Source organism: Maniola jurtina, chromosome 13 (genome assembly GCF_905333055.1).
Source record: "Maniola jurtina chromosome 13, ilManJurt1.1, whole genome shotgun sequence".
NCBI classification, from domain to species: Eukaryota; Metazoa; Arthropoda; class Insecta; order Lepidoptera; family Nymphalidae; genus Maniola; species Maniola jurtina.
Genome location: NC_060041.1, coordinates 14190033 through 14212497, shown reverse-complemented (window position 1 = coordinate 14212497; position 22465 = coordinate 14190033). Strand labels below are relative to the sequence as shown.

General features: G+C 34.6%; 2 protein-coding genes across 16 annotated transcripts in view; both read right to left on the bottom strand.

Moving 5' to 3' along the window:
* Window positions 1-13010, bottom strand: part of LOC123871224 — a 69411-nt gene extending 56401 nt beyond the window's left edge. For 14 of the 15 annotated variants that reach the window (XM_045914880.1, XM_045914893.1, XM_045914889.1 and 11 more), the window contains exon 1: window positions 12895-13010. The gene's annotated coding sequence lies outside the window, so the exon portion shown is untranslated. Of the gene's footprint in view, window positions 1-12860 lie in introns of all 15 variants that reach the window. The other variant, XM_045914881.1, reaches the window with a different exon arrangement.
* LOC123871244 (uncharacterized protein C1orf198 homolog) overlaps window positions 1-22465 on the bottom strand; it is a 504106-nt gene that overhangs the window by 30040 nt on the left and 451601 nt on the right. The window lies entirely within an intron of this gene.

Sequence of the window (22465 nt, the reverse complement as noted above, 5' to 3'; positions counted from 1 at the left end):
GAAGAATGGACCAATGGATAGAGTATGTTTGACGGCTGAAATTAATTACTAAACATTGACTTATTATGTACTGATTTTACTTAGTTCACCCCCGACAAGTGAAGGTTGCAGTAACTAGGAAAGAGCTGATAACTTTTAAACGGCTGAACCGATTTTCTTGGATTATAGCTAAGAACACTCTCGATCAAGCCACCTTTCAAATAACAAAAACTAAATTAAAATCGGTTCATTAGTTTAGGAGCTACGATGCCACAGACAGATACACAGATACACACACCAAACTTATAACACCCCTCTTTTTGGGTCGGGGGTTAAAAAGAGAACTGTAAATAAGCAAGGATGGAAAAAACAATGCTGAAATTAAATACTAAAACTTTACTGAAAGTATGCCAATATGCTAACGAAAAAAAAGATCAAAATCGAAGTAGAGACAGAGGGGAGGAGTCGCGAACATAATACATACGGATTTTTGAAAGCACACCTCTTTAAATTTTAGAAGACAATACTTACCTATAGTCACAACTTCCTATTTGAATAGTTTCAAAAAGTAGGTTATAAGTGCAACAAATATAAAATACTATTATGTAAAACCAGCCACTCCGAAAAATAGCTACCCACAAGGATGCGTATGTAAAAATGTAAGCTTGATTGGGTAATAGCGAAATTCCTTAGTGATGTAAAAGTTTAGCGCGTCGTAGAAGACGCTGCGAAGGTTGGATAAAAATGTTTCATCGTTTGTTATAGAGAAAATTAGCATTACATATTTAATTTGAAGGTTGTTTTGTCTCCATAGCCGGAAGACTTTAAATATCGTTTATAGATAGCACTAAACCAATATTTATTACCTACTAGCTAATGCCCACGACTTCGCCCGTGTGGAGTAAGGTTTTTAAAAATTCCGTGGAAACTCTTTGATTGTGGAGAGTGACTGACTGACTGACTGATCTATCAACGCACAGCTCTAACTACTGGACGGAATGGGCTGAAATTCGGCATGCAGATAGGTAGTTATTATGACTAAGAAAAGATTTTTAATAACTTAAAATTTATAAAACTAAGAACAAGCCACCTTTCAACAGAAAAACTAAATTAAAATCGGTCCATTCGTTAAGGAGCTACGATGCCACAGACAGATACACAGATAACACCCCTCTTTTTGGGTCGAGGGTTAAAAATTCAACACCTAAGGGGGTAAAATAGGGGTTCGAAATTTGTGTAATCCATGCGGACCAAGTTGCGGGCGTTGGCTATAGTATTAAAAAAGTAGTACTATCGATATTTTTGGCTTCAACAATTTCATTTATCACCTAGGTGCTAATAAAAAAGTATGTTACTGATATTTACAGCTTACTTATTTGTAAAGGTTTAGAAGTTAAGTTTCGGTATAGTAAGAAGCCACGGCATAACCTTTTCTAAATGAACATTAATAATATACCATATCATATAAAAACCTAAGTGTAGTATAAACTCACCTTTAAAATGGACGTTTAAAATAACATGAATGAATGACCCTAATTTTTTATTCTATAACAAGGAAACGTCTTTATGGCAGACGTAAAAAATACAATATTGTGTAATTTTTTTCGATTTTTTTTGGGTTACAACCCGTTAAAAAGATTCACTAAACATTTAAACGCAATTAATTCGTTGCATGGAGATCATTAATAACGCCTGCTCATGTTAATGCGCGATTGTATTTGCGATAACCGTAGTAATAACCGTACAATCACGGTTTATGACTTTACCCAATTTGTCTATTTTTTTTTTGTGTTTAATCTGTGTTAAGATTACAATTTTTTTAGTGCACTTAACTTTGAAATAAATATTTAAAAACATCCTCAGAATGTGCTCGATTTATATGATTCTATACTAAGTATATTATAATAATTAATATAATACTATAATATAATATATTACAGGAAAACGAAAAATAATAATTAAATAGTTATTTTATTTTTATTTACTTACTCTAGGGCACACTTTTGACCACAATAACACCTGATGGAAAATGATGATGTGACCTAAAGTGAGACGAGTTAGCCTAGAAGATCACCCTTCACTTCACTTCAATAAGAATTGATTTGAAGTAATAATAAATATATATGTAAGTGTAAAGAAAAACCTTGGAAAACACAATTTTAACAATAATGTTATTACTAAATTCTTGACCTAATTGTTTTGTCTGTTATTATTTTGAAAATATTGAAAAAAATATCAAAAAATTGTTTACATTTTTATTATAAAAATTTGAATAAGTTTAAGGAAGATTTTAATTATGCTTAAACGGTTAACTTTTAGATTGTATTAATTAGCATTTTTTGTTATCTGCTTGTACCTACTGTATTTTTACAAGACCGAAACATATTAACGTACAAGTGTAAATTAAAAGTTTATAACACCCCTGACAAGTGAAGGTTACAGTATAGTTACTGTTACTTCTTTTACTATTACTTGTACTAAAAGAGCTGATAACTTTCAAACGGCTGAACCGATTTTCTTGAATTATAGCTAAGAACACTCTGAATCATGCCATCTTTCAAACAAAAAAAACTAAATTAAAATCGGTTCATTAGTTTAGGAGTTACGATGCCACAGACAGATACACACGTCAAACTTATAACACACCTCTTTTTGGGTCGGGGGTTAAAAAGGCGGGAAATACCTTGACAAGGAAGGCTGAAGAGGTGTGTTGGCGCTCTTTCATCATCATCATCATTATTTACCGATAGGTAAACGTCCACTAGCAGCTGCTAGACAGAGGTTTCTTGTAATGGCTTCCAAACGCCACGGTCACTCCAACTGAATCTAACGACTCCTGGCTACTCATTTGATGTCACCTGGATACCTAATGCTGGTCTTCCAACCCTTAACTTTCCGGTGCGAGGTCGCATGCTAGCACCTTTGGGTTCCAAAGTCTGTGGGGTCTTCTAACTAGGCGCCCTGCCCGTTGCCACTTTACAAGCAACCCATTGAGCTATGGCAGACTCTGGTTCTCCTACGGATCTCCTCATTTCTGATTTGATCACGCAGAGAATCTCTAAGCATAGCTCTTTCCATCGCCCGCTGAGTACTCTGACTCTGAGCTTTCTTATTAGGCGGTGAAGCAACATTGTATTGTAACTACACTAATTAGGCTACATATTTTATGTCCAGCTGTGAACGTCTATAGACTGAAGATAATGATGAAGATTTATTGAATATCGATGAAGTATGTCGTCATCAAAACAATCTATTGCAAGAGTCAAAAACAAAACCGTTGCATGAGAGTATTAGGTATTTCAATGTAATTTTTCATCAGTTTACATAATAATATTGTATAACATGCGTTTTAGGTCAGTCGACCTTTAACCTAGAGAACTATGAACTTTAGGTATTACCTACTTTACACCGATAACAATCAGAATATTTTTTGTTATTGAAAGTGATTAATTTCCGAATTCAACTCGGCTGGGCAGCATTCGGGAAACTTCGAGATGTCTTTTACGAATTAGTTCCAAAGATTACCCCCTGTATCCAAGCCTACCTTTTTAGGGTTCCGTAGCTAAAGGGTAAAACCAGAGCCCTACTAATGTCACTCTGCTGTCTTTCTATCTGTCTGTCCGGATCATTTCACAGGTCTCTAGAGCTCGCAGACGAAATAAGTTACAAAATATCTGAAATATTGCTATTTGGTGTAAAACGTTAACCCGAACTCAAAACCCGTTTTTTTCTTATCCTAGGCATGTGGGGTATTATTGTTTAGAATTCATTAAGTAGAGTAAAAATTTTGTTTTTATTTTTTTTATCTTAAAAAAAAAGGAAATGGGGGTTCATCAAAGTTGTCAGTTTTAGACCGTGTTTGTGACAGGGGCTATCAAAAAATCTAAACTAGTTAGGAATATGAAATTTCAATATATTATGTACCATATACCTATTTTATTTAAAGAAAAAATACTGAAAACAATGATTTATAAAATAGTTTGTAAGTTGTGAGGAAACATAGGAACATTTCTTGGGTTTTCCTTTCACGGTTTATTACAATGTTCTAGATCGGAAAAGAAATATTATTTCATACACCCAAAATAGGATGATCATTATATTACGTACGGAACCCTAAAAGAGCGAGGCCCGACTCGCACTTGACCCGTTTTTATAATATTAGTGTAGATTATCAGAAAGATAAAAAAATCCTATCTATAATTAACGAATCGGATAATTAATTATCCTAATTTCCATTTCGCTGTTGACCTACAAACAACTAGACCATAAGCCTGGTGCAGTTTCATCACCAACATAGGTACAACATATCGGTATCGGGTTGAAATGTCTCGACCCGGGGTCGAACTCGTGATCTCTATTAAAGGTACTTGTCAAAATATCACATATATCATATTGGTGGTTAAAAATATAGGATCAATTTATCACTACTAGCATAGAATACAATACAATTATTCAAGTGATTTCGTCAAAATAAACCACTCATCCATACTTCCACACTATTATTATACTTTGGCAGCGAGAGCTGGCAGCTACCTCGGACAAAGAATTAGTCTAGCCATTCAAAGGGGGAATGCTGCCAGTATCTTCGGAGCCTTGCCTAAAGGGATTTTTTTAAATAATTTCCAAAACAAACGTTGGTTTTGAAAATCCTGTTAAGTATAATATTAGTTCAACTGGTTATATTATATAAAGCAACATATTTATTTTAACCAATTATGCATAGCAGCTATAAAGTATACAATACATCGCCCATATTTATGTAGAGCAAGAAATGTTTCAATTAAAATATATTAATATTAATAATATTATATAGATCAATGTCCTAACTAATAAAACATCTCTCCATTCAGTTACCACATTTATTAGCATTTTATGATAATTCCTTAACCTTCACGCATTTAAATCGAATTTTTCATCATATTATTGATACATTTCGTAAATAAAATTTGTTATTTAGATCATTTTCTTTGATTTGCATCAGAATATGAATTTAACAATCATTTATATTTTATTTTACATACAAGGTGGACGCCTTTCCAAATTAAGTTTTAATACTATGTTTAATGTTTGACTGATAGCTAGTTATTATGATTGACTGAGAGCCGTAACAGCCTAGTGGTTAAGACGTTCGTCTCCTATTCAGGAGATCTTGGGCTCAATCCCGGGATCGCACCTTTAACTTCTCGGAGTTATGTGCGTTAACTAACTTTAACGGTGAAGGAAAACAGCCTGAGGAAACCTGCATGCCTGAGAGTTCTCCATGATGTTGTCAAAGATGTGTGAAATCTGCCAATCCACACTTGATCAGTGTGGCCAAAAACTTGTAATTCTGTGAGAATACCCGTGCTCAGTAGTGAGCTGACGATGGGTTGATAAGGATGGTGATGATACGAACTGTCCACAGGAACGAAGTTGCAGTTAGCAACCAGATTAATCACTCTATCACACTAATATTATGACACAATAATACCACACTACTCGTGTGCTTAATACTAAAAAACTGAAAGTTTGTGTGTATGTGTGTATGTTTGTTACTCTTTCACGCAAAATCAAAGAGTTCCCACGGGATTTTAAAAACCTATAGTATCCACGCAACCGAAGTCGCGGGCATCAGCTAGTATGATAATATAAATAATCAATGCGCGTGCGACATTCAGTTAACCATATTAGCCTATAAAATGTGAATGTTTGTTTAGCAAGTTATTAATAGGCTTGAATCAGTGTGTGGCCTACATTATTGCCTTATATGATAATGCTGATAGGCGGTCATCCCTTTATGATGCAATTGGCTTGTTTTATGTATATCCTCCATCATCATTACATCATTGTCAAGTCATTGTCTTACAAATTCCACAATTGAAAATCAAAAAGTGTACAATAATACCCAATTTGAATAAGTTATTTGAGTTTGATACACAAGTTACAACACAGTTAAATCCACCAAAACCGGCAAATCTAAGTAGGTATATAGAACTACTTGCGATATACACTACCGAAATTCTATAAGAGCGAGCAAACGAGTTCCTAGTTCCTACTTAGGGTCTCCTGGTGTTAAGTGATTATCACCGCCCATAAACATTTGCAGCTCCTGAGGAACCGCCAATACGTTGTTGGTTTTTCAGGAATTTGTTGATCCGCCCCTTAAGAATAACCCCACTTTAAATATCTAGTGGGAACACCGCCGAATAGAGTCGGTTCCATAGCTTGCATAATATATGCGTGGAAAAAAGATCTGACAACGGGCAGCTAAAGTGCACCAAGCACCTAGATGGTGAGGGTGAAATTACTTAAGGCAGGGTTTCCCAAACTATGGGTCGCGACCCACTGGTGGGTCGCGAGCGAATATTGAGTGGGCCCTGCCTATAGTGCCAACCGTCCGAATTAAAACTAAATACCGAAATAAACTGGACTTATCAAACTCACTGCGATTAAAAGTAACTAAAGTTGAAGTTGATGTCAAAACTGTAATGGCGAAACATAGGAAACAATTTCATCCTTCCCATTAAATTTATATAATTAAGTAATAAAAGATTGTATTAAAACAGTTTGTTATTTCAAAAGTCCTTTATTAATATTGCTAACGCTTAAATTTCCTAGAGGTGGGTCCCGAGTGTGTAAACTTAAATCAGATGAGTCGTAGCCCAGTCAACTTTGGGAACCACTGACTTAAGGTATATGATTTTTTTTTATTCTTTTACAAGTTAACTCTTGACTACGATCTGTCCTAAGCCACGGCCGAAGCATTCCGCCAGATCAGACCAGAGGCGATTTAGGAAAAAATAATTTCGAAATTGGCCCCGAAGTGGTGATATTAGTGGTGATAAAAAAAAAAGGAAAACCGACTGAGTATGTTGTGGGCTCTTCTCAGACTTGGGCGCGTTTGGAACCCTCATACGTAATTAATTATCACTGCTACATCATTGTTTGACAATCAGAAAGTGTACAATAGCACCCAATTTGAATAATTGACTTTGACTTTGACTTAGAAATTGAACTTGAGACCACGGCGCTTACTACTGCGCCAGAGGGGTCACCAAGATTTATCAAACCCGGTATTTAACCCAGAAAGACGTATTTTCAGTAAGACATCAATATAACTTCGACCCCGTGTGTATATTTCTTATGTTTACCTCGCAGTTACGTATACCTCGCGAACTTTCATAATAATTCGGTGTGACAAGTTACGAAAGGATGTACAACTGGGCTTTAGTAATGACCCCACGGTATCGACTATCGATAGTATCGACATATTATTTTATCGATAGATATTTTTTTAATTTCAAGACTAGCGCTGGGCTGCAATCAGATCTGCTGGCAAGTGATGATGCAGCCTAAGATGGAGCGCGCTTGCCTAGAAGATGACTATTCACTCTTGACTTTAGGGTACCTCTACCTACCTATATATATATTTTAGGTATAAAATTGGAAGGGAAACTGAATGCTGGAAGGGCGTTCCAAACCCATGGATGTATAAATATTATCATATTCAAAGGACGGATCAATAAATCCAAAAAACCTGGCAATTCCTCCGTTGCTGCAAATTTTCAGCGACGGTAATCACTTAACATTACGTGACCCGCCTGTTCGTTGACTTGCAATTTACATAGATTTAAGTACATATAAAAAAGGCTATCTGATAAATCCCGGCTTCTCTCGGGTGTATTTTCTGAATTTCTCTGTTTGTGGGGGATACATTATTAAAATAATACTTGGCTTGGTTTAAAAACTTTTCTGAAGTTCATAAGTCGTTTAAAGTGGTTTAAACTATACTGTTGATTAATATCGAACTGTTTTGTGCTTGAATGCGAGTTGTTTTAGTTCTAAAGTTGTTAATTTGAAGCATTTGCTGGGAGTAAATCAAAATATTATGCAACTACAATTAAAATTACAATAATAACATGACGTCATAATATCAAAGTATGTTATTTTTCTTATCTTTTACTTAATTAAAGCACTATTAAACCTAATTAATGCAGTCGCAAAAAAAATTGAGTGCTAAGTTGGAAAAAACAATAAATTAGTCTATTAACAAAGTAGTTGCTGGAAAATTCATCTAAGTACCTACGGTCATAAACGCTTCATAAAACGCATGTTCTCAGATGTCCAGAAGCTTAGCATGAGTTTGTAATAGACAATGTTGATCGATTTTCCTCTCAGAATGAGAAGGGTTTGACCCGCTGACCAAAGGCGGATTGGCAGACTTCACATTCCTTTGAGAACATTATGAAAACTCTCAGGATAGCAGGTTTCCTCACAATGTTTTCCTTCACCGTTAAAGCACTAAATGACTTTAAAATAATCAACCATAGTTCCGATTTGATCTGACTTTAAAACAGTTCGATGGACGAAAATCGAAATCTATCAACGTTGTGGAGATGTACAAAGTCGTACTAGGCGTACAGATACTCAGTTTACGACGTACTATTAATTAGTTATTTATCTCTGCCTAACAAGGTCAAGCTCAAGCATTACAATTGTGGCTTCATAGCCCATGAGAAAAACACTTGCTTCCTTCTACACTGGTATATCGGTACCTATTTCGTACGTTTGATACAAACAACGCTTTAAAAGAAACTATTTCAAAAACCATCTAGGATTTATTTAAATTCTTTTAGTAGGTCCTAAATTTTATTTTGCAGTCTACGGTTCAAATCAATTCAAATTCAAATTCAAAATATTTTTATTCAATTAGACTTTTACAAGTTCTTTTGAATCAGAACCACACTAATCGCCTAATATTATATAGGCGAAAGTTTTTGTATATTATGTATGTTTGTTACTCTTTCACGCAAAAATTACTTGACGGATTTGGCTGAAATTTGGAATGGAGATAGATTATATTATATACCCTGCATAATACTACTACATAGGCTACTTTTAATCCCGGAAAATCAAAGAGTTCCCACGGAATTTCAAAGAACCTAAATCCACGCGGATGAAGTCGCGGGAATCAGCTAGTAATATTATAAATACGAAAATGTGTCTGTCTGTCAAATCAAATGTAATAAATAGACAAGTTTAAAAATTTATAACACCCCTGAGAAGTGAAGGTTACAGTAACTAGAAAAGAGCTGATAACTTTCAAACGGCTGAACCGATTTTCTTGGATTATAGCTAAGTACACTCTCGATCAAGCCACCTTTCAAACAAAAAAAAACCAAATTAAAATCGGTTCATTAGTTTAGGAGCTACGATGCCACAGACAGATAAACAGATACACACGTCAAACTTATAACACCCCTCTTTTTGGGTCGGGGGTTAAAAAGGGCATTAGAACTGTCAAACCTCGTGTCGTGACTTTAGCTACCAGTCGCGTGCCTACTGTTTGTAGCGTGCACTCTTTAGAGTCTATAAATGTAGAATCCATGTTCCGTCCTTTTTAAGCAAAATTAAAAAGAAAAAGATGCTTATTCTCTAAAATTAGTTTTTTTAGAATTCTTAGTTCAGAGAAAGACAACAGAATCGGCACCAACGTGACTTCGGATAAGAATTCTTTCTATAGATTTTATTAAGTATGCATAAAACAGGATCTCGTCACAAGTGTAATTAAAGTCATCTAAAGCATGGCTCATATTTGGCGTGGTTCCCAGTATATATACATAGACGCTTATTTACATGATTGTTACCGAACTTTGCATCCGCATGATGTCACACCGTTTCATAAGGACGGAATTTATGTATAATAAAACGATGTTTATTTTGTCCGTCTGTTTAATATCCTTTACCAGCGAAAGTGCTAAGATAATTTTATGGTACCCACCTAATTAAAGGATTAAGTTTTTTTATCAGCTATAAGTAACTTCACACTAATATTATAAAGTCGAAAGTTTGTGTGTATGCATGTGTGGTGTGTATGTTTGTTACTCCTTCACGCAAAAACCACTTGACGGATTTGGCTGAAATTTGGAATGGAGATAGATAATATTCTAGATTAGCCATAGGCTACTTTTTATCCCGGAAAATCAAAGAGTTCCCACGGGATTTTGAAAAACCTAAATCCACGCGGACGAAGTCGCGGGGATAATCTAGTACGATTATAAAAAGCAGATAACTCAGTGGTTAATATGGCGGCTTGCAAAATTGTCGAGGGGTTCGATTCCGGGCACGCACCTCTAAGATTTCGGTGTGTGCGTGTTTTAAGAAATTAAACAGGTGAAGGAAGACATCGTGAGGAAACCTGCATGGTTGAGAGTTCTCCATACTGTTCTAAAAGGTGTGTACCTACTACCTAAAGTCTGCCAATATACACTTGGCCAGCGTGGTGGCGTGAGGCCTAAAGTTTAGGCCCTAAATTCTGAGAGGAAACTTTTCTTCAGTAGTGGGCCAGCTAAGAGTTGATCGCGATATTTTAACTTAAAATTATTGTTTGGTTTTTACGCTTCTTCGTAAATTAATTTATTAAATTATTATTCTATTATTCTCTATTCAATTATTCAATTATTCAATTACTCTTCAATTATTTAAAAAGTGTTATAAGTTTGACGTGTGTATCTGTCTGTGGCGTCGTAGCTCCTAAACTAATGAACCGATTTTAATTTAGTTTTTTTGTTTGAAAGGTGGCTTGATCGAGAGTGTTCTTAGCTATAATCCAAGAAAATCGGTTCAGCCGTTTGAAAGTTATCAGCTCTTTTCTAGTTGCTGTAACCTTCACTTGTCGGGGGTGTTATAATTTTTAATTTACACTTGTCTGTACATTTTATGAAATGTAATCGGTATCTACGTAGTTCAAATGTAGAGTATCATCGTTACAAGTTTGTAATAAGAATGAAATAACCGCAATCCGGTCAAGTCCGAATCGTTAATTGTTTCACATTGTCTCAAGAATCGAGTTCCACCCACCGCCTACTTTATGGTCGCTCGCGTAATACTAACATACATAAGTTGTTTACTTTACCTATAGCCAAGTATTGTGGCAAGAATCAAGTTTATATTGAATCTACATTGAAATGCCAAATAATTTGACTATGGAAACCTTTAGACAACTTGCTTATAACAACAGATTGATTTATACATTTAAAACTATACCACCAAAACTAATAGTGGCTTCAAAACCACTTGTAAGAGTTTATTTGAATAAAAAAAGTTTTTTTTAAGGTTCCGTACTCAAAGGTTAAAAACGAGGCCATTAATGTCACTCTGCTGCTGTGTGTCTGTCCGTTCGCCGGTCATAGGTCTCTAACTCGTAGATGAAATGAATGACTGGTATATTTGGTGTAGAATGTTGATTCGAAACCAAATATTGAATTAGAAGTTCCATTAAATTATTTTTCAGGGGGGCTCCCATACATGAAAAAGGAGACGGTTTTTTTTTACCCCAGCATGTGAGATATCCTTGTTTGTTTTTGCCCATTGAGTAGAGTACAAATATATTTTTTATTTTTCTTAAAAATTAAAGAAATGGGGGGCCATCAAAGTTGTCAGTTTTTGACCATTTTTGTGACGGGGGCTATCTCAAAAACTAAACTATTTAGGGATATGAAAAAAACACGTTACAATAAAAGTATTAGCTAGCCTAATCTAACTACTGCACAAAGCACGCTCGCATGGAATGGGGGCAAAAATATTGGCTTTTCCGCGCAAAAAATTAGCCAAACCTAATTTTGTCACTAGATGAGGCAATTTCAGAGGTAGGTATATCTACCGCATTAGTATCTCAATAAACTAAAATGGTAGAGCCATTAGTGATTCAATAAAAGAGGTCATGTCTCCCAGTAATTAGGAATTAATAGAAGAAATTAGAGGAGTAGAATTGAAGAGATAAGGTGAGATGGAGGCAAAAACGAAACTAAATTAACTGATTTAGTTTAGATTTTAGAATATGTTCACTAGCTGGAATATTATGTTCAAAAAAGGTTCATCTTTATTCTAATTTAAGCTGTGTTGGGCAATAGCTTGTAATGATTAGAGCTCGTGGATTCTTACTAAGGTCGTTTGTTTTAATTCTAGGTAATAGCATCAGTTAAGTTATTGAGGCTAATAAAGCTTAGCTGGTTCTCCCCTCTATGTAAAAAGAAGACAGGCGCTGCGGGTAAGAAGTATGGAAAAATCTACAATAAACCTATGCCCAGCAGCTGTGGGCATATATTGGTTGATACAACTTGGAAACCAAGATGTAGAGAGGCCATATATTATATCCCTTTATATACAGATCATATTATGAGAGAATAAAAAAAATAAGTTCTAAAAATATACAACACAAATAAAATTCTTCGTATTGCTACGATAACACCTATTCTCTATTAATAACATCTAGTTTAGCTGAAAATTATTTTGGAAACTAATAAAAATATCCTTATCACTAAAGCATATTTTTATAGTCAGCAATTTTTACGTAATGATTCATTTCTTTCATTATAAAGACTTCAACGGGCGCTCGAATTTTTTTTAATGTTTTCGTGGTTTACATTTCTTTGATTTGATATTTTGGCAATATTACAAAGTTAGATTATTAGATTTTAAAATGTTATTTGTACTTTACATAAAATTAAATATGGGTATACAATGAATTCCCAAGATTATATTTTAGCTTAAATATAATTAAAACCTCCAACATCAGTAATAATTATACCTAATAATATTTTTATAACAACAAAAATGCCATTTACTATGTATACTTATGTATTATTAAAAATCAAGAGTAACGTATAAATTAGCAAAAGCAAAGTTTTCAATATTTTAAAAAGCTTCGTTACAAGTATTCATGTTAAAATTACAGTTGAAGACTCTCTAAAACTCAAAAATACAAAATACAAAAACTTTAAACACTCCTAACAAAATTTTATTTTTTAGCTAATTAACATGCATCAATCAATAAAACCTAATAAATATTTTTCGCATCATCAGATAAATGAATCACTATGTAAAAAAAACTTCAGACTTACGCGTGTATATTAAAAAATAGTATATAGAACTCACATAAAGCGTTCCGTTTCACACACTACACAGCACTGATCTAAAAACACAGAATCCCCTTTATTTAATATTTCTGTGACGTCACGAATGTTTTTTTTTTTTTCACCTCCGAGTGATCCGCGGCCGGTTCAGTAACAACCATATGATGCATCTGTCCCATTCTTATATACTTACGTTTTGAAATACGGGTGACCTTTGGCGCGACGTCTCTGTGTGCCAAGCATTTTCATCTAAGTAAAATACACTGAAAATATCATTAAATTATTATTTAATTAATTTGGGAGATAAAGTAATTAAATAATACTTGATATAAAGGTGAAGAAAAACATCGTGAGGAAACCTGCATGCCTGAGATTGTCCGTGATATTCTCAAACTGTATGAAGTCTGCCAACCCGCACTTGGTGAGCGTGGTAGACAATTCAAATTCAAATTCAAAATATTTTTATTCAATTAGACTTTTATCAGTTCTTTTGAATCGTCAAAAGCATCTACCACTGGTTCGGAATGCATTTCCTACCGAAATGGTCAAAACATTCTCATTCTGAAAAGAGACCGGTGCTCAGTAGTGAGTCTGCGATGGGTTAGTGATGATGAATTTGGGAATTTATAATTTCTAAATTGTCTCTGTTCGGTGACAAGCTATGGCCGTAGCTAGTTAGTATCGGCAAAATCTAGCGTTATCAAAATTTAGCGTTCCGGTACGATGCTGGGTAAAAACCTATAAGGGGTGTTTAATAAATTGCCATAGGTACCCCTTCCAAGTTAGCCCGCTTCATCTTGGACTGCATCATCACCAGGTGCGACTGTAGTCAAGGGCTAACTTGTAATGGAATTTTAAAAAGTCGACTAATAATAAAGACGAATAGTAACTAATGCACGTTTTTACAAGGAAATAGGAAAAGTCAAATGAATCTACCACTGGGTCGGAATATGTACTTGACATAAACTTTTGAAAATGTACTTGAAAAGAGCAACCGCCGAGTTTCTTGCTGGTTTTTCTGGTAGGAATGGCATTCCGAACCAGTGGTAGATTTTTTTGACGATTCAAAAGCACTTGTAAAAGTTTAATTGAATAAAAACATTTTGAATTTGAATTTGAATTTACCCTTCCTATCCTATCCTGTCTTATCGATAAGAACTACCTACTTAGTCAGAAAACTGATGCAATATAAAGATAAGTATGAGTATAAAGATAGAAGATATACCTATATCAACTAAATCCGTTGCGACGTGATTGAAGGACTAATCAACAAACCAATAAACCCACAAACAAACACACTTTCGCATTTAAATTATGCTTGGTGATTTCATTTCATAAGAATAGGTCATTTTTTATAGCTAGTAAAAATAATAAATCAGTGTAACAAATTAATAGACATTGCCATAAAATTAATTAAAATAAATGTCATTTACGTTGAAAAAAAAAACAAATCTAATTAAATAATAATATGAATCAAGCATCCCACCTTTATAATGATAATCATGTCACCATATTGCAAAATCATTAATTAAAAATATTATAATTAGTCGTTTGTATACCTACCAACTACAACATAATCTCACAGAAGATCTATCTTTACTTATACCTACAGCTTTTGAAGAAACTCTTTCTTCCCGGTGTCTACTTGCTAGAATTTGTATTCCGAACCCGTGGTAATGCAGGTTTTATCAGTTTTTAGTTTAACTACTCAGCCAACAAGTGTAAATTAAAAATTTATAACACCCCCGATAAGGTTACAGTAACTAGAAAAGAGCTCATAACTTTCAAACGGCTAAACCGATTTTCTTGGATTACAGCTAAGAACACTCTCGATCAAACCACATTTCAAACAAAAACAAAACTAAATTAAAATCGGTTCATTAGTTTAGGAGCTACAATGCCACAGATAGATACACAGATACACACCTCAAACTTATAACACCCCTCTTTTTGGGTCGGGGGTTAATTAAAACGGAAGCCCCAAAGATAATTTTTATCCAGGGGACGAAGATAGAATACCCGGGAAACCAATGGGTTTTTTGAGGAATTTAAAAAACTTTAAGTTGCGAACAGAAGCTAGTTTTTCATTTTTGTCATCATTATTACAATCCACTATTGGGCTTAATTATGTCCACGCCAATGTTATTTTTCTTAGGTATAGCCTTGATTTAGTTTCAAGAGACGATTCGAAAGCACTTTGCAAAAGTTTATTTGAATATAAAAGCTTTTTTTATTCTATTCTATAAATTCTAGTCTATCAATAATAGCAGGGAAGATAAGTACGCGTTTCCTAATAGAAGCTTCAAGTTTAGTAGAAGGGAAAAAAATATTTTTTATACACTGATAAGTAATCTAGACTCACTTTATTCAGATTTGACGCAAAGTATTTTAAATTCTACCCAAGTGCGGTTCGGTATAGAATAATAGGTAGGTACTTGTAGGATATTAGGTCATCTGGATATTTTTAAATTTTAGCTTAGTATACATAGACGAGTCAAAACCTGTAATGGCCTAAGTCTCCTATTCGGCAGGACGGAGGTTTGATCCCGGGCACGCACTTCTAACTTTTGAAGGACATAGGCTACTTTTTGTCCCGTAAAATCAAAGAGTTGACATGGGATTTTCAAAAACTTATATCCACGCCTATAAAGTTGCAGTCATCATCTATGTGGTTACAGAGCTAGCTTGCATCCTGGGGACGGGTATAAGCTATTTTTTATCCCACAAAATCAAAGAGCTTCTACGAGATTTGAAAAACCCGGAACTAACGCAGACGAAGTCGCGGGCATCATTTAATGCGTAATAAAAACCAATGATGAGATGTATAGGATGGAGCGCGCTTGTCTAAAAGATGCCTATATTCACTCATGTAAAGAGTAGGCAGCCTAAAAGATGCCTATTTATTATCTCATATAAAGAGTTGCATAAAAGATGCTTACCTATTCGCTCATGTAAAGAGTTGCCTAAACATAATATATACTAACATAATTTATACGGAACATTACTAACATAATTATAAGGAATTATTGTTACTAACACACTAACTAACTTCTTATATGGACATTTGTTTAAGGACTTCTGTGTATAATAGGGTCAGAAAAAAAAAAGTATATATTTATAAATTTTATTTAATTTATTTTAAAAGATGCCTATTTATTCACTCATATCCTTATTCACTCATGCAAAGAGTTGCCTAAAAGATGCTTATTCACTCATATAAAGAGTTGCCTAAAATATGCCTATTCACTCATGAGCTGAAAGAAATAAGAAGTTATCTAGTACTTATTAGTATTTACAGGAAACCGTTGATGATATAAACTCTAGGTCAAACGTGGTTAAAATTAATTACCTAGTACCTAGCTTGATTAAGTTATCAATTAACGGCATTGCAGTACCTAACAATTAGTGCATTATTATGACTGTTGCAACGCTTGATTGTAATAAATAATAGTAAACAACTGAAATTATCGTATTGTTTTTGTATAATAGTACCTACTATCAACAGTGATCAGCGGTGATAATAAGTACTTACCAACGTAACTATTACTGCAAAAAACCAAAATCGTCCTTTCTCGTGAAATAACAGTACATACTTACATCTAACATTTTTTCATGATTCTTTGAATTCTGATAGAAATTACTCAAAGTTGAAGTTTTTTATATTCAGATACAAGTTAGCCCTTGTAGTAAGTGCAAGCAATCTCACCTGGTGGTAAGTGATGATGCAATCTAAGATAGAAGCGGGCTAACCTGGAAGGGGTATGGCAGTTTTTATTAAACCCATACCCCTTTGGTCTCTACCTTTCTTATCCCTACAAAGTTGTTGACTCATTTTGAATGAAAAACTTTTGATGATATCTAAATAAATTTATAACACACCCGACAAGTGAAGATTACAGTAACTAGAAAAGAGCTGATAACTTTCAAACGGCTGAACCGATTTTCTTACATTATAACTAAGAACACTCTCGTTCAAGCCACCTTTCAAATAAAAAACACTAAATTAAAATCGGTTCATTAGTTTAGGAGCTACGATGCCACAGACAGATACACAGATACACACGTCAAACTTATAACACCCCTCTTTTTGGGTCGGGGGTTAATAAAGGTTACTGACTGATCTATTAACGCACAGCTCAAACTACTGGACGGATCGGGCTGCGGACGAAGTCGTGGGCATAAGCTAGTACTTATATATGTGTAGTATGAAAAAAAAAACCGGCCAAGTGTGAGTCAGACTCGCGCACTGAGGGTTCCGTACTCGGGTATTTTTTCCAACATTTACCACGATAGATCAAAAACTATTGTACATAAAAATAAATAAAAATCTGTTTTAGAATGTACAGGTAAAGCCCTTTCATATGATACCCCACTTGGTATAGTTATCTTACTTTGAAAATTGAATCATATTTTAACTTTTTTTTAAATGATGTAACCACAAATTCACGGTTTTCAGATTTATTCCTGTATATGTGCTGTAAGACCTACCTACTTCATAATTCTAGGACAACGGGAAGTACCCTATAGGTTTCTTGACAGACAGACAACAAAGTGATCCTATAAGGGTTCCGTTTTTCCTTTTGAGGTACGGAACCCTAATTATCGTGGAAGCGGAAACAACATAATATTATTATGCTTGACGACAGTGTTAGGGAATTTGTCACTAAATGTCGAGGCTTCGACGTCACTGGCAGGTGTCCAATGACCCTACATTTGACGCTAGGTAGCCTTAGATGAATCCCATAGATTTCATAGTGCATTATTATGATGACTAGTGACTGTGACATAATATCGTCGATTCAGGATCAAAATTCCCTCATTTAAGAATTAATAAAACACGGTCTTATTTCTGCATTTAGACATTATATATTTAATATTTACTTTATTATTCGATAACAGTTTCCAAAATTAGTATATTATGACGTAACGAGACCATTTTCGTTGTTCGTTAATTCGCACTTTCGCTTGCATCCTTATATAGATGAGAAAGAAAAGATTAACGTAAATTGATAATTAAGAGCCGTGATAACGTAGTGGTTAACACGTCCACCTCTCGTTCGAGAGGTCGGGGATCGATTCCGGCCACGCACCTCTAACTTTTCAGAGTAGGTATATGCGTATCATCATTGAAAATCATCATATCATCATTCAAGCCTTGATGTCTGTTCTAGACGATTTGATCATTACTCAGAAGATTTTTAGGTGACTGTAAAGACAACTTTTTCTGATAAAATAAATAAAATAAAAATATTTTTTATTCAATTAGATTTTTACAAGTACTTAGGTACTTTTAAATCGTCAAATGCATCTACCACTGGTTCGGAATGCCTTTCCTACCGAGAAGAACCAGCAAGAAACTCGGCGGTTGCTCTTTTCAAAGATTTGATACACAATATTACCTATGCCATGTATAAAATTAATTGAATTGTAATTGAAGTCCCACGCATTGCTGGAGTGAGCTGCAAGTCAAATCAACGCTCTTTTATCATTTAAATAATCTTCAATAGTATAATATGCTTTTCTAGCAGCATATTTTTAATAGATTTTTGAACTTGTGTAAAAGCAAGTCCAAAATTGATACACAATTACAATAATTAGAATAAAACTATTCTTTGCTTTGGTATTTTAGGGGCTGGTTTCCTGTCTATTGTTTCAGTCTTCATCAAGACCTAGGCATCTAGTGGAGAGCTAAAAAAGCAGAAGCAGTCAATAGTAAGTGTGTCGGTTAAGAGTCCTTGACGAAGTATGCGAGGCGCCTACGCGAGTTATGCGTCCGGGTCCCATGGTATATCGGGTTAAGGGGAGGACACACTCGCATGAAAAACCTTTAAAATGAGGAACGAAAAATTCGTCCCTGGCGGAGGCACACAGAAGATATACTTTATTAGGGGATTTTCTTTCTTTCACTTTCACAATCATAACACTTCGTTGTATGTCTATCTATCTGTCTGTCTGCCGTGTTTGTCAATTCGAGGGAATCAAAAACTATAGGGTTACTTCTCGTTGACCTAGAATCATGAAATTTAACAAGTCGTAAGGTGCCGCTGTAAAATAACAGAAAAAACAGAAAAATAACAGAAACAGAAAAAATTACAGAAACAAAATAACAAAATAACAAAAAAATAAAATAACAGCAACAAAAGAGAAATAACAGAAACAAGGAAAAACTAAAGTAACGAAAGTAAAATGGGTCCCACTAGCAGCGGGGTGGGTTAAACCCAAGCCGCAGTCTCTCACTGCCTTCTGTATCTTATCTTATCTGAATACTTTAAAAGAGCAACCGCCGAGTTTCTTGCTTGTTCTTCTCGGTAGGAACGGCAATCCGAACCAGTGGTAGATTATTTTGACGATTTAAAAGCACTTGTAAAAGTTTAATTGAATAAAAATATTTTGAATTTGCATTTATAATTATATTATAAAGTTTTATTTTACTTTTCATGAAATAAAATGTAGAATTTTACTTTATCCTTTTTATTGGACGTTTCTAGCACTAATTATTGAATACATATTTATGTAAATGAGCTTAATTTAATCTTAGATGTCGTTTGCATACTAATGTTGTTAGCAAAGTAATTTGAGACGCGAAAATTTTATAGACTTCAAAAAAAGGATTTAGATTTGAATTATATGACTTTGCTATAGGTACCTAAGCGCTTCGATATACCTGTATTCGTTATTATTTTCACACTTATTGTAATTTTATTCGGGTTTTAGCTCAGAATATAAAACGTGACTTTTAACTTCTCAATTTATTTTTAAATTTTATATTGATCCGATGAGTGATTTATCCGTGTTGGTTTCTTTCCTATAAAATAAAAGGGTGTGGCTAGAAATACTTGTTTTGGTGTTAAAAGTTACAATAAACAGTGGAAAGTAGATGCTTCTGACGATTCAAAAGAACTTTTAAAAGTCTAATTGAATAAAAATATTTTGAATTTGATTTTTTTTTTTGAAAGTTTCTTAAAAGAGTGAAAAGAAATAGAAAAAGTCTTCGAAGGCTGTAAAAGATGTGGGAAAACTCTTTAAAAATGGTGTAAAAACATGGGGGAAGTATAGGAGGAAAAAATCAAAACTCTTTATTTTTCAGAAATATTTTTTACAATGAGATGCTGTTATAATGATATAATTTATTTCGACCCCTATGAGTTCCTATTTGACTACTATAAGGGACCAATAAACTTATAATCGCATTCCGAATCAATGGAGAATTATTTTGAGGATTCAAAAGCACTTGTAAAAGTTTATTTGAATAAAATGTTTACTATTCTATTCCATTCAGTTCCGTTCCACTCCATTCCGCTCCGTTGCGCTCCGCTCCGCCTTACCTTACCTCACCCCACCCTATTATATATTATATTCTATTCTAAAAAAAAAACTGAGAGACACTATAATCTCCCGTTCAGTGAGCTTTGATTTGTGAATACGTTGACCTCGGTTATGATGATTGGCTCGGGTATGACATCGGTTCTTCATATAATATCATAGCATTAGTTCGTAGTTCTAATTATATGATTTCGACGATCAATACTAGAACGAATAAATAATTTATTTACATTGCTATTGTTCGGTTGCGTATTGCAATAGCATTTATGAAGAAGCATAATATAATAACATAGATTAAAGTTTGTAAGTTTGTTTATAGGAAATAATCTCTGGAACTACTGAACCGATTTTGAAAATTCTTTCACCAGTAGGAAGCTACATTATTCCTGAGTGTTATAGGCTACATTATTTTCAAAAATATTAGAGATTCCCACGAAAATAGTAATAATGCTTACCGTGCGAAGCCGGGTCGCTAGATTTTATATCATACTTAGACTCCATAAAAATTACTGCACAGCTGCACTGAACACGGATCGTATCTAGTGGTGTTAATAAAAAAAAAAGAATACCCGGCTGAGTTTGTTGTGGGCTCTTCTCAGACTTAAGCGCGTTTGGAACCCTCGTAGCTTTAGTTTTAAGTAACGTAATTAATTATCACCACTTTATCGTACAAGTTTAACAATTTCGACCATCAAAAGGAGTACAACTATACCTACTTTGAATAATTGATTCTTGATTTTATCGCAGAATGAGAAAGGGTAAGACCGTATCCACCACACTGGTCAAGTGTGGATTGGCTGACCTTTGAAAACAACATAGAGAACTCTCAGGCTTGCAGGTTTCCTCATGGTGTTTTCCTCCGTCGTTAAAGCAAGTGTTTTTAATTGGGGGAATGTTATTCGAGTATAAAAATTAACATAAACTTTCAAAATGTACACTAGCCCTTAAACCCGTGATACCATTTTGGGCGTTCAATAAAAATGCTAATTCACTGCTATAAAGAAAAGTGGAACCATTTCAATTCGATCTTATAAATTCTTTATTGTTTTACTAGCATAATAGCCGCTTGTTATTTATTGGTCAAGAGGTCTAAAGGTCCATGTTCTATTGTTATTTTAGAGCTAATATCTTAACTCATAATGATCAAGCTTATGTTTTACAGGATATTAATACGTAAGAGCTCAACGGGTTGCTAAGCTGGAGTAGCATCCCAAACGGGCATGATCTATTTGTACAGTAATCAGACGAGGATAGCTTTAAGTTGTATCCTATCCTTTTCAAATTATTATTTACTAGCTGATGCCCGCGACTTCGTTCGCGTGGATGTAGTTTTTTAAAAATCCCGTGGGAATTCTTTGATTTTCCGGGATAAAAAGTAGCCTATGTGCTTATCCAGAGTACAATCTATCTCCATTCTAAATTTCAGCCCAATCCGTCCAGTAGTTTTTGTGTGAAGGAGTAACAAACATACACACACACACACACACACACACATACAAACTTTCTCCTTTATAATATTAGTGTGATAAATAGGTTTCAATCAATCAATCAGCCTGTTTGTCCACTGCTGGACATAGGCCTTCCCAAGAGCGCGCCACCACATACGATCCTCCGCCTTCCTCAACCACTTCCCGCTATCTTCTTGAGGTCGTCAGTCCAGCGGGTTGGAGGTCGCCCCACACTGCGCTTGCTGATACGCGGTCTCCACTCCAGAACACGTCTGCCTCAGAGGCCATCCGTTCTGCGGCAGACATGGCTTACCCATTGCCACTTCAGCTGGCTAATTCGGTGAGCTATGTATGTCGGTCACTCTGGATCTATTATGGATTTCCTCATTACAGATTTTTTTGTTTGTGTTTTTTTGTTTACTAATAGATTTAGCTACCTTTTAATTTTGTAAAATAAACCCTAATGAGATAGAGAATTTGCATAATCATATACAATGTAAGCAGTTGTCATAGGTATATTTTCTGAGTCAGAAATCATCGAAGGTCAGTTTAGGATGTATAATGTGTAACATAAACAGGCATTCGTTGCGGTCGATGAGTCAGTTTATTTTTGAAAGGTTTTGAGTCAGTTATTTTTTGAATTCCTGGGTCGATTCGTTGTAATGCGTACTGTGTATGACGATTTTTGGCGGTTTTAATTTCAATGTTAATCTGACGAAACTTTATTAGCAGAATTAGTAAAATTAATTGCTCTACAAAATAATGTACAGTAATTTTTTGACGTATTTCGTTGACGCAGTGGTCTTAAAAGTGAAGGTCCCG